Genomic DNA, 12093 nt, shown 5'->3' with positions numbered 1-12093 from the left:
GGATAATAAACAATCATCCCACCAAATTTCATGCGATTCGGTTCAATACTTTTTGAGTTCTGCGAAAGATTTTGACCTGTTCATGACCTTTGACCTTTGACCTTTGACCCGATCGATCCCAAAATCTAATCAACTGGTCCCCGGATAATAAACAATCATCCCACCAAATTTCATGCGATTCGGTTCAATACTTTTTGAGATTTGCGAATAACACGCATACAAATAAATAAATAAATAAATACACGGCGATCAAAACATATCCTTCCGGCATTTTCAATGCGAAGGTAATGAGATAAGATACAGTCTATAGATAAGATAAGATACAGTCTATAGATAAAATAAGATACAGTCTATAGATAAGATAAGATACAGTCTATAGATAAAATAAGATAAGATACAGTCAATAGATAAGATAAGATACAGTCTATAGATAAAATAAGATAAGATACAGTCAATAGATAAGATAAGATACAGTCTATAGATAAAATAAGATAAGATACAGTCTATAGATAAGATAAGATGAGACATAAAGGTAAGCTGAATTCAATATCTTTAAACTCTGATACAATACCCACTTGAAATATTCTTTTGAAATATGTTGATGTTATGTACAAATTTGTCAATAAGTACTTGCGATAAAAATGTGAGATGCAATTCTGTGCCAGGCGGTTAAGACAGACATCATTTCACTACACTTTGTCAACACATGGGCTGTGCAATGTGCATACAGGGCATTTTATTAGAAATATGCTTCAGACAAATTGTAGTTTATTTTAAAAGAAAATCTCCCACCAGAGTGTGGTCACTTCAGGCCGAATGGCTGGTGGTGCACATGTCACATGACCCACATCCAGTCAGGTGTTGCAGGCTGTTAAAAGACACATCGGATGCCTTTTAATAACAACTCAACCCCCCGGACCAAAAGGCTGCTCATGTAACGATCAGCCAAAGGTTGAATCTCACCGTGCAGATGCAGTCACTGTCCACTAGGGCTGAATTGTTTTATTATGACAATATATGAGGAGACCACTGTCAGATAACTTAACTCAGCCCCATGGAAGAGGACAAGTTGAATCAAGAAAAGTGTTCATCTTACGACCGGGGCCCCCTTTTTGGATATCTGCTCTTGGATCAGATGTAGAGTTATTATTCATGGTTTTATCCAATCAGCCATCTTTATTGCCTGACAGATTGTCTTTTATTGTCGGCTTGATTTCCAACTGGAGATTAGTCGTATACTCACACATGCAGCTGTTGGCCCACACCTCTCCTTATGTGTGTGTATGTGGACGTAATGTTTGCGTGTGTGCCATCAAACATGTGTGCGGACATCATTCACTTTGACAAACGTTCATGAGTCGCCATGGAGTCAGACACTAAAGGGTATGTGTGTTATTGAGATGAACATAAACATACACACAAAAGAAATGGAGCAACTGTGAGCTTTATAACAGGGATTTTGTCTAGAATATGGAGACAGTATATGATAATGATCATATCCTCTATCCTCTATTTTTTCATTGAATTCGGGGGTTTGACTCCAATTTAATTTGACTACTTTGAAGAAAATATGAATCGATAATGGACTAATCAGATGTTGAAAGAAGAGGGCTCTTAAACAGGCCTTGGTTAATAATTTTTACTATGAAATACAATTGAACAATTGACAGAATGAAAAGAAGATGACAATACACACACAATTATGAATAAGAAGTCTCATACAACAGTCCTGCAATAGAGCCTCGGTTCAACAAGGTATACTATATGGGTAGGGTATAAAGTATATATAATATTAACTTTAAATACAACAATTTGAAACAGTTTATTCTGTTATTGAGGCTACACTCATTGAAATGTATTATCACGGTGCTATTAGAGTGGACCCAAAAGCACGACTCAGACAGGAGTAACAAAGATGACTGTCTTTAGTTGAAAACAGGCTGGGTCAAAACCAGGAGATCAGTCCAAGAAGCAAACAAGTCCAAAAAGGAGCGGGGCAGAGAATCAGAGGTCAGGACAGGCAGGCAGGGTCAGAACAGGCAGGTCAGGAATATACTCTAATAACGCTGGAGAACTTGGCACGAAAACACAAGACAATCTGGAAGAGGACAAGTGGAAGTGAGGGAACCTAAGTAGACAGGAACTAATGAGGGAATGGGCAACAGGTGAGATGGGCATGAAGACCAGGTGAAGGGAATGAGGGACTAACGAGGGAGTGATCAGAGGCAGGTGAGGGGAGTTGGACTGACGAGATGGGAAGCAGGATCTGGAATGACGTGATAGTTAGTGAGACAGGATGAAAACAACTAATACAAGAAGGAAGGTGTGGAGCTAAACTGTTACATGAATGGGGTGGACAAAACCTCCAAAATGACCATTAAGTTAAAAACAGCCCCTTCTCTAAAACATTTTAACAAAACCAGAACAGCTTCTAGCAGATATATTGTATTATTTAAACTGCATTTATTTTAGCTAGATGTACCTATTATACTAACAACAGAGTGTGAGGTTTAAATTGAGAAAAACACCATATCATTTATTTCTCAGCTCGTTTTTTTGGGCCACATGGGGGCAGTATAAACACGCTGTGAACAGGACCCGGATGTCTCTTCAATATGTCCAACTTGTTAGCATTCAAAAACATTATCATTCATTTGGAGTTGTGTGTCTCAGCACATGATGAATGTACGGCCAACGTTTGCCCTCTTTTCCATCTGTTTTTGGTTTCTCCAAACTCCTGAAAGAAAGAAATATTCCTGCTAGCTGAAACGCTTCTATTGCCGCTGGAATTGTGGCCAAAACAACTGCCTGCTATTGTGAACAATATGAGAGTGAACATAAATAGTAAAGTTTGAGCAAAATCCATCTATGATGACCACAATATATACTGTATATGGCTGAAAGTTGCAGAACAAATCCAGTATAAGTTCCATTATTTGTTTGTGTTGGAGCTCAACACGATCATCATGTCAAATAAATATGAAAGCAGCTTGTTCTGTGTTGTCAAGCATTCAGTATGTAGATGCCTCACAAGATAATTAGTATACACGTCAACACTTAAAATATGCTTACGATGACATTACGCATGTGTTGTGGACTCTTCAATATGTGCTTAGGCCATACTGCTTTTAAATGAGCCCGTAAAGCGATGTCACTGTCACCAGCATGTGTTGCTCTTGACGTCAGTATTCCTGTTGGGGATTTTTTTTACCTCTGACTCATTCACATAAAACTCATTTGAAAAGAACATTTTACACAAAAAGGGATTGAGTCCATGAGTCAGTATCTTAATATATATATATATTATATTTACATATATATATGTGTGTATATATATACACATATATATATATGTAAATATATATATATATACATATATATAGATATATATTTATATACATATGTATATATATTAAGGATTGTATATACATATATATATAATATATAATATATATATATATAATATATATAAATATATATATCAAGGATTGTTTGGACAAAACAATCCATTGAATATGACACTTTTCTCATGACGACTATAAACGATTAATCGAGAAAATAGTCGGCACATTAATGACAGTCGCAGATACTTGACTGCAACGCAGGTATTTTTTTGAATGAATGTTCCTCTTTCCTTGAGTCATCAGAGAGCAGCGCTCCTCAGACACGAGACACGCGCATGCTGCCTCTCCGTGCGCAGAATGATTCATCAGCCACCGTTTGCTGCACGCGACAGTGATTTCGGGTCTGATAAGTTCGTTTTGGTATAGCTGAGCGTTTTGTCGCGCCTCCCCCCCCCCTCCTCGGATGCCTCCCTCACCCAACACCACCCACCCACCCAACACCACCCCCCCACCCCCACCTCGCTCATCCCGCGTCTCGACGGACCCAAACGCTGCTGCTGCTGCAGCGTCACCAGCAGCCTCCAAACTGCGTTTTCCCCGCCGCGATGGATCCGTCTGTAGACCGGTGAGACCGGCTGAACTGGCGGCGGACAGACCGAGAAGAGCAACGTTGACCGCTGCGAAGATGTGCCATACATCTAAGGGATAACAACAACAACAACAACATATATATTCGTCTTGTTTACCTTCCAGACAGACACATACAGCCGGGGTGACAGTGATATTACGGCCGACATGTAAGTGCTGGATAACTATTCCTGCGTGACCAACACCCATCTGCAGCAGATCGCAATACAATGAAAAAGGTAAGCTTGTTGTCAGCCTCAGGATTTAAACATCGGGCGTTGCGGGGTTTCTGTCACACACCAAACAACTGACGGCTCGGTGATCGGAGCTCATCCGGCTGCGTTGTTGCGTCGACTATCCATCTCTATCCTGAGTTGAAATGGAGAATATATATATATATATATATATATATATATATATATATATATAGGTGCAAGATGCCGGTGTGTGACTTGACGTGTCAACAGTCAAGTTGACTGCCAGAGCCAAAGTCCTTTTTTTTTTACCGTTCAGGGGGGGGGGTTAAATCCGTCGCGTTCGTGATGTCTCGAGGGGAAAAAAGAGCAAATTTAATTTTAGAGTTTTGAGAAAGGAGAACTATTTTCTCTTTTGGGAACAACTATGGACGCTTTTTAACTCGGTGCAGATTTGTGAATGAATCAGCGCTGAATTACCATTTTACTTGCACTTGGTTGCATGGCATCTCCCCCCCCCCCCCCCCCCCCCACACACACCCTCCTGGCTTTTGATGAGTACAACACCAGAACGACAGCAGCATGCTCCTTCTGTATATATCTCTCATCTGGAAAGTTTCCTCAATCTCGCTGCTAGAATATTTAGAAGTGACCACTGCTTTCTGGTACCTACATGTTACTGGAGGCCCCAGAACATCCTCTGGATCCCCGAGTGGATATAAAGCACGCTTCTCTTCTGTTGCTGAGGATGAGGCTGCACGGAAGGTGTGTGTGTGTGTGTGTGTGTGTATGGTGGGGTGGGGTGTGTGTGTGTGTGTGTGTGTGTGTGGGGGGGGTGTTGATCAATAGCCAGTTTGTATCGAGGGCCTGTATTTCAGTAGTAGTTGTCGAACACGAGTCACTACAATTTAAAGCCCATTTTTACATAGTGGAAGGCTGATTAATAATTCATCCGCGGCTCAATGGGACCGCAAATCTGTGGATGGCCCACTGAAGGACGTCAGTGTGGTGTCGGGCTGCCAGAGGAGCGCTCTGGGCAGGCTAATGGGTTCACACGTCATGATGCAAGCTTCATATTTGTTTCCATTTCTTCTGTTTCATGAACCTGTGTGATAAACAGCGAGAAATTTCAAACACACACACATGTATAAAGCAGCTCTGTGGTGGTGGACTATCGGCTCTCACTCGGGTGTCAAAGTCATATCTGCTGCCAACAGCCGTGATGATACTGTACCAGAGAAAAACTCAGCTGGCTCTGATCCAGAATGAAGGGTGCTTTTTAAAATATATATATAAAATATATATTATCTGGCTTAGTCAGCGCTACTGCAGGGAGTGATTAGACTTAGTATGACGTCAAAGGGCACGGAGCTTTAAAAGTCTTTTCACACCAGTACCCTGTGGAGTCTTGCAATAACTGAACCAGTGCTGCGCAAACAGTGATATTGACTACATTAAAGGGACAGTACACCCCAAAATCAAAAGCACACGTTTAGCCTTTTATCTGTTGTGATGTTTATGAATATAGGTCATTTTTGGTGTGAGTTGTAGATATCGACCGAAGGGATGTCGGCCTTCTCTTTGATATAATGGGACGAGACGGACCTCCACATTTATCTTTCCAGAAATCATGACGCGGTTAATCAAGATAATCCACAGGCCGGGTCATGAGATACTGGAAAGCAGCGGCTGGCTTGTGATTTAAAGTATTGGGGAGGACAGGAGGAAACCCAAGCCGCCGCATCATGTTCCTATATTTACAAATTTTCTCTAAATTCTTCTTTATTATATGTATGCTTCCTATATGTGCTCTCATGCTCCAAATGTGTGTTTTATAGGTTTCTGCTGTTTATTTTTTAACTACTAATCTTTTCATTTGGAAAGCCCTGCTCAAAACTAAATGGTTTAATATGTCAAAGTATAATTAATAATTTATTTTCTAATGTGCTACTATCACTTAACTCCCAGTTCGTCACGTACATCCCGAGAGAGAGAACTAAAGGTGATGTTTGGACCAACGCAATGTCCATACTGTATCCTGGTTGTTGATTGGTAGCTTACTTTGACGTGTTTTGGCCCAAGAGACATTGCTGTTGAGTTTTTTTAGATGTATTTTTAGTCCAGTGCCCTCCAATTCCATTATATTTGAGAGAAGGCCGACATCACTACAGCCGATATCTCCAAAACAAACCAGATTGAGGAAATATGTATTTGTGATTTCGCGGCGAACTGTCTCTTTAAGTTGACATTTAGATTCCTGTCATGCAAATTGTCGGCGTGAATGTTTAAAAAAGCGTCCAGAAAAGGTTGTTGTAGTTGGATTGTGTCCTCTGAAAGCTCTTTACAGACTCACTGTAACCAGCAGAGGAAGAACATTTTCTGTCCCTAAATACAATGTTCAAGTACTTGTTAACTTAAGCGCTCATTTTATGTTTTTTTATTTTTCTATCCCATGATATATTTCAGACGTAAATTACTTCAGTGATAGTACATAAGGTATTACCATTAAAATATGCTTAACCCTTGTGTTGCCTTCGGGTCATTTTGACCCGATTCAATATTTAAAGAAACTAAATTAAAAGTAGTCATTATTCATGATGGAGCATTTCATATTATATGTAGCCTATTAGATGATAATTACGGATGCCTTAATGTGTGTACTTTAATGTGGCAGCTGGTAAAGACAAAGCTAATTTTCATTATTTGATATACTGCCGCCTGGTTTAATCCATAATAATGCAGCATAATTGATTGATTATGTTTTTATGAACAATCTGAATCTCCAAAGTTAATGTAGTTAAAAGGTACAATATTTCCCTCTGAAAAGTGTAAAGCGGAATACAATGAAAATATCTTAAAATCATACGGAAGCACAGCATGAGTACATGTAATTAGTTTATTTCCACCACTTTGTTTCATTTGACAGCTGTTGTTCCAAATTACTTAATAATATACTTAAGATACAGACATAAGATCGATTTATAAAACATGACATGTTAAAGATTACCCAGCAGGATACAATTTAGTAGCCAGCTTCAACAATAAAAAGCATTTCCACATTAATACCTCGGTATCATCCAGAAATGTAATGAACAGCAATTAGCTGAGCATCTAAATGCTTAACAAAAATAAACTACATATTCCAGTAAACATCACTGACTAAGTACAATAGAAAATGTGTGGGTGCATGAATGAATACCCCAGTGCGTACAGACAATACAATAAATATTAAACACAGTTACACTATAAAAACTATTTTAAAACATGAAACTAATCTGCAGGCATATTTACAGTCACATGTATGTACATATGTACAATGATAGGGGAAATCTATCATGTAGCTGACTGTTGACTTTTTACCAATAATACGTGTATTACTATTCTGGATGCTTTTTATTGAAGTATTTTTTACACTTCAGTAAAAGGTCCGAGTACCGGTCCTCTCGAAACAGCAAATTAACGAGAAGAAGAGTTTTCCAGAAATGGAAACAAAGCAAAGAGTGTTAACATCTTGTGTGTGTGTGTGTGTGTGTGTGTTGGTGTGACTTAGAGCAGGGGTATCAAACTCATTTTCAGCGTGGGCCACATCAGCATCATGGCTGCCTCTTAAAGGGCCGGTTGTAACTGTATAAACCAGTCAAACATATTGTTAAATAACTCTCTTTGCATTTGATTATTGTTTATTTGAATGTACAAATATTGTACATAGGAACACGTCTCTAATATTATAACATATATCCATTGAATTTGAAACCTTCAAAATAAAAGCGCAGGATAATTTTCTTCAATTTCTTTAAGGAAAGGGGATCGCGTGTCTTTCAAGCCGCCAGGGGCCACATGCAATGACGCGGCGGGCCCAATTCGACCCGCGGGCCGCGTGTTTGACACCTGTGACAGAGCGTTCGAGCCGCGTTGTGCGGCCTACTGAAGTACGCCTGCCCGGGGCGCGTTCGCTGCATCACGAGAAGAGAGAGAGCAGGAATGTCACACGGTACTGGCCGCTCCAGCTCGGGCTCTTCTCTTTTCCCTCTTCATCTTTCTGGCTCTCTACGATATCAGGCGTACATTACGGTGTCAGGGTGTAAGGTCATCCGACAAACACAACAACGTATAGTCTAAATACAGTCGATTTTCCCGAGCTGTTGTTTGCCATAGCAACAAGCCGTCGGCGTAACTCGAGTTCAGGCCGCTCCGAGCTCAGAGACGTGCACACTTCCCGCTCTCCGTCGCGTCTCAGAGCTCCATCTGATCGGCCGTCGTCTCCTCGGCCACGTTGGGAGAATCCGTGGATGAAGAGGATTCAGACGGAGGAGCAACGCGGTGGGATTTGGTCCCGAGGAGGAGCGCCTCCGCTCGCTCTACAGCACTTCAGGGGAGAGATATTTTATGACCTCAGTCATGCAGGAGCTGATGAAGTGTTTGGAGGTGATTAAAGTCTTCCTCCTCCTCCTCCTCCTCCTCCTCCGAGGCCGCCCTGTGCTGCCGAGTCAACGACCTTTCCTGCCATCGGGTCACACTCTCCCTCCTCTCCTCTTTTCTCTTCTCCTTTCCATTCATCTCCTTTTTCTCCTCCTCTCATCCCATCACTTCTAATCACCTCCCATCGGCTTTCTCACCCCACCCCTCTCTTCTCCTCTCTCCATCCTCTCCTTTCCTTTAGTCTTTTCTTACCCTGCACCTTTCCCCCCCCTTTCCCCTCCTCTTTTCTTCCCACCCTTCCTTCCGTCTCCATGCCCGTTTCCTCCTCGCCTTCCTTCACCTTCCTGCTCCTGCCCTCTCCTTTTTTCTCTCCACTCTACTCCTCTCCTCTCTATCGTCTCCTGTCCTCATGACTCCTCAATGGTCCTCTCCTTTTTTTTTCATGCCCTTTCTTGCTTTCGTCTCCTCCCCTCTCCTCTCGTTGTCTATCCTCACACCCTCTCCTCTCCTTTCCTGTTTTCAGCAGTGTTTTTTAAGGACAAACATTTCGCTCCGTCACACCGAACAACCGTCTTTCCCTTTTTTTTTTTTTAAAGCATCTCAGTATTCGTCCAATCCAAGTTCCACTTCTTGTATAAGAGCTCAAAATAGAAACAACTGTTTTACAGGAGGCCCCTGACAAGCATCTTGTTATCTCGCCTCTATGTGTCATTTGACAATGAGTCCCTGCCTGGGCTGCGTTCGCTGAATGGATGCTCTGACACAAATTTGCATGTTAAGCCGAGCGCTCCTCACCAGGGACGATTAATCAGCACACAGCGATTAATGAGTCTGTGTCCCCTGGGGATTAATTATGTCTCATGTGTCCAATGTGAGGAGGTCCCAGAAACAGCTGTTTGTACATGTCAGTGTTGTATGGAAGTCCATATTTTTCATTTGACTTTTTTATTTATTTATTTATTTGACTTGAATTACAGCCTTCTCGGGGATATTAAAACATCCAAATTGGGTATACATCTTGTTGATGAAGATTTGGCTTATTTGTTCTGCTCGCGGTTTATAATTACATGCAATAAGAAAAACCAACGGACAAGAAATGAAACAGCCTTGACGAGGAAGCTGCCTCGCACGACTCGGAGAGGGATTTGCTGTGTGAAAGACTGGTGAACTCCTTTTTGGTTTTCAAGGGAATTATTTATAAAACAATTCTTGAGAGTTATAAATGTAATTAAAAACGTATTAATATGGAAGATGTATGTGGTAGTATATATACATATATATTGTTTTTTATTTTGTTTATTGTTGTTGTTTTATTTTCTTTATTTTATATTAATTTTCTGATTTATTTTGATTTCAATTTAGGATAGGAATTTATAAGCATTTTTTGCTTCTACCTATACCTTTTCAGTCTTTCTCTTTTGTATATTATAAAGGAGAATATTGTTTTGTATTTGATTTGATTGACTGAATAAAATACACAAACACAAAGAAGAGGCAAAGGATGCTGCAGGAATAATGCAGGGTGTTTTTCAAAGCTCAGGGATATTTTGTTTCGCCACTACAAAGAGAATTTCTTTAACCTTTGCTTGAATTTCATGGGGCACTTCTTGGTGATTGTGTCTGGTTTGTGTGCATATGTATATAAATATACTTGTTTGCACGGGGACAAAGCTCACAGGGGTTCATTGTAATATCCGCTACCCTTGAATCAGAAGTTGGCTTCAATTACTTCGCTGCAAATAAAAGAAAACTGGTGTTCAAAACAGATTTTTGTTTGTTTTGCCTTTTGGAAACCTGCTTCCCTCTGGCAGGTCGAAATCAAAAATGCATAAATTCACATCCATCGTCCAGAGAGCCGCAGGATGGCGGAAAAACATATTGACTTCAGTGTGTTGATGGACCCAGCATGTGGGAACACTGTGGCGACAAGAATGCAGACAAGATGGGAGGGGAAATCAGACTTTATCGGAATATTATTAAGTTCTTGCTGCATCTGTGCAGAGAGAAATAGGAACATTGTCGTCTCGCAACCGGCCTGCGGCAAGAGTCCCTCCTATTAACGGCAAGTTAAATAGATCGCGCCTTCATTAATCTCACTCGCTGACCGGTGATTGGCTTTTCTTAGCTGAAACGTCCGCGTGCCGCTTCACTGCGAGGTCTCCAGTTTGATAGGGAGTCAGAGAGCAGCTCTGTGCCCTCTGAAGATTAACACCATGGGACGGCTGCCTTCTGGCTTCTGCCGACGATTACATTCACTCAAACCGAGACCTGACCCCGGGTGTGTGTGTGTGTGTGTGTCACAGGCCCCCCCTGCCCCCCGAGCACCATATGGACGCAACATCTCGTGTTGCCACGCCAGTTGCCATCGCTGCTTCTCCCTCACCACGCCAGAAGACTGGCTTCACCTTTTGACACGCACGGCTCCACATTGTCTTCATACCGGCGTCGATCAGTAACGCATGCGACCAATGACCGGCGTCGATTGGTAAATGTGGCTGCAGTTGCATTTTTTTAACATTTTTTTTTTTAAATGAAAGAATAATACATTTATCAAATTTGCTAGAATACATGCTTGGCGGCTACTCACCTTTACACGGTATCGGCACTTTTGGCGTATCGTTACGTTCTCACTTTTTTTTCCGCCCTCGCCGAATCAGTTTCTCCGCCTCATGAACATAAACACACAATTCATCGATACGGTGTTCACGCCCCTTTCGTTAAATAGTTCATGAACTGGTTCCATTGGTGAATAAATATGAATAATGACACATTTTTGTCACCAGTTTTCTAAATGTTCTCAAGATGATAAACAAGGGCAGAGATTTCCAAAAGACTCAAATGTTGAAATGAAGTCGGTGAAGCGTGTTAATAATAAAATAATAATGTAAATATAGAAAGTTGTGGCTTTAAGCTTTTCGTCCGTTTGCTAGTTTGAAGTCAAAAGCCTTTGAAGGACCCCAAAATCCAGTATCTTTTATTCATCTTTTACACACGTCGACATGTGAATCTTTTTTCGGCGCTTTGGCTTCAGAGCTGCAGGCTGCCTGCTGATTGGTCCTGAACGCGTCGTTACTGGATCCAAGTTGTGAGTTGTTGAATAATTACGAGGCATACAGGTCCGTTTAAAATATATATTAAAGAAAACTATTATATATCTTGCAGCCCAAAATATAAGAGCAGAGTCTCTGTCATAGTTCACGTGAATGTTAGACCTCAGGTAAGTTTTCCCCTGAACTTGACATCTGGCAACCGAAACGCAACATCTGGACTGTGAAAGTTCCCCACGCCTTTGTGATTTAGACTTCTCATCCCACATGAACCACGAGAGATTGTCAGAGTGTACAAAGAAATCGAGGTCTTCATGTGCTAAAAACGTTCCCCTCTCATTAGTCGGCTTTTTGATTTGAAAGAATCTCCCATAACCCACGGAGGACAATGACCTTTAATATGTTAATGTGACTCTAGTGCGACAGCAGTAACCCGGCAGTCAGTATCCTACTCCCATTAAA

The sequence above is a fragment of the Pseudoliparis swirei genome, chromosome 9 (assembly GCF_029220125.1).
Source record: "Pseudoliparis swirei isolate HS2019 ecotype Mariana Trench chromosome 9, NWPU_hadal_v1, whole genome shotgun sequence".
Taxonomy (NCBI): domain Eukaryota; kingdom Metazoa; phylum Chordata; class Actinopteri; order Perciformes; family Liparidae; genus Pseudoliparis; species Pseudoliparis swirei.
This window is presented reverse-complemented; position numbering follows the sequence as displayed.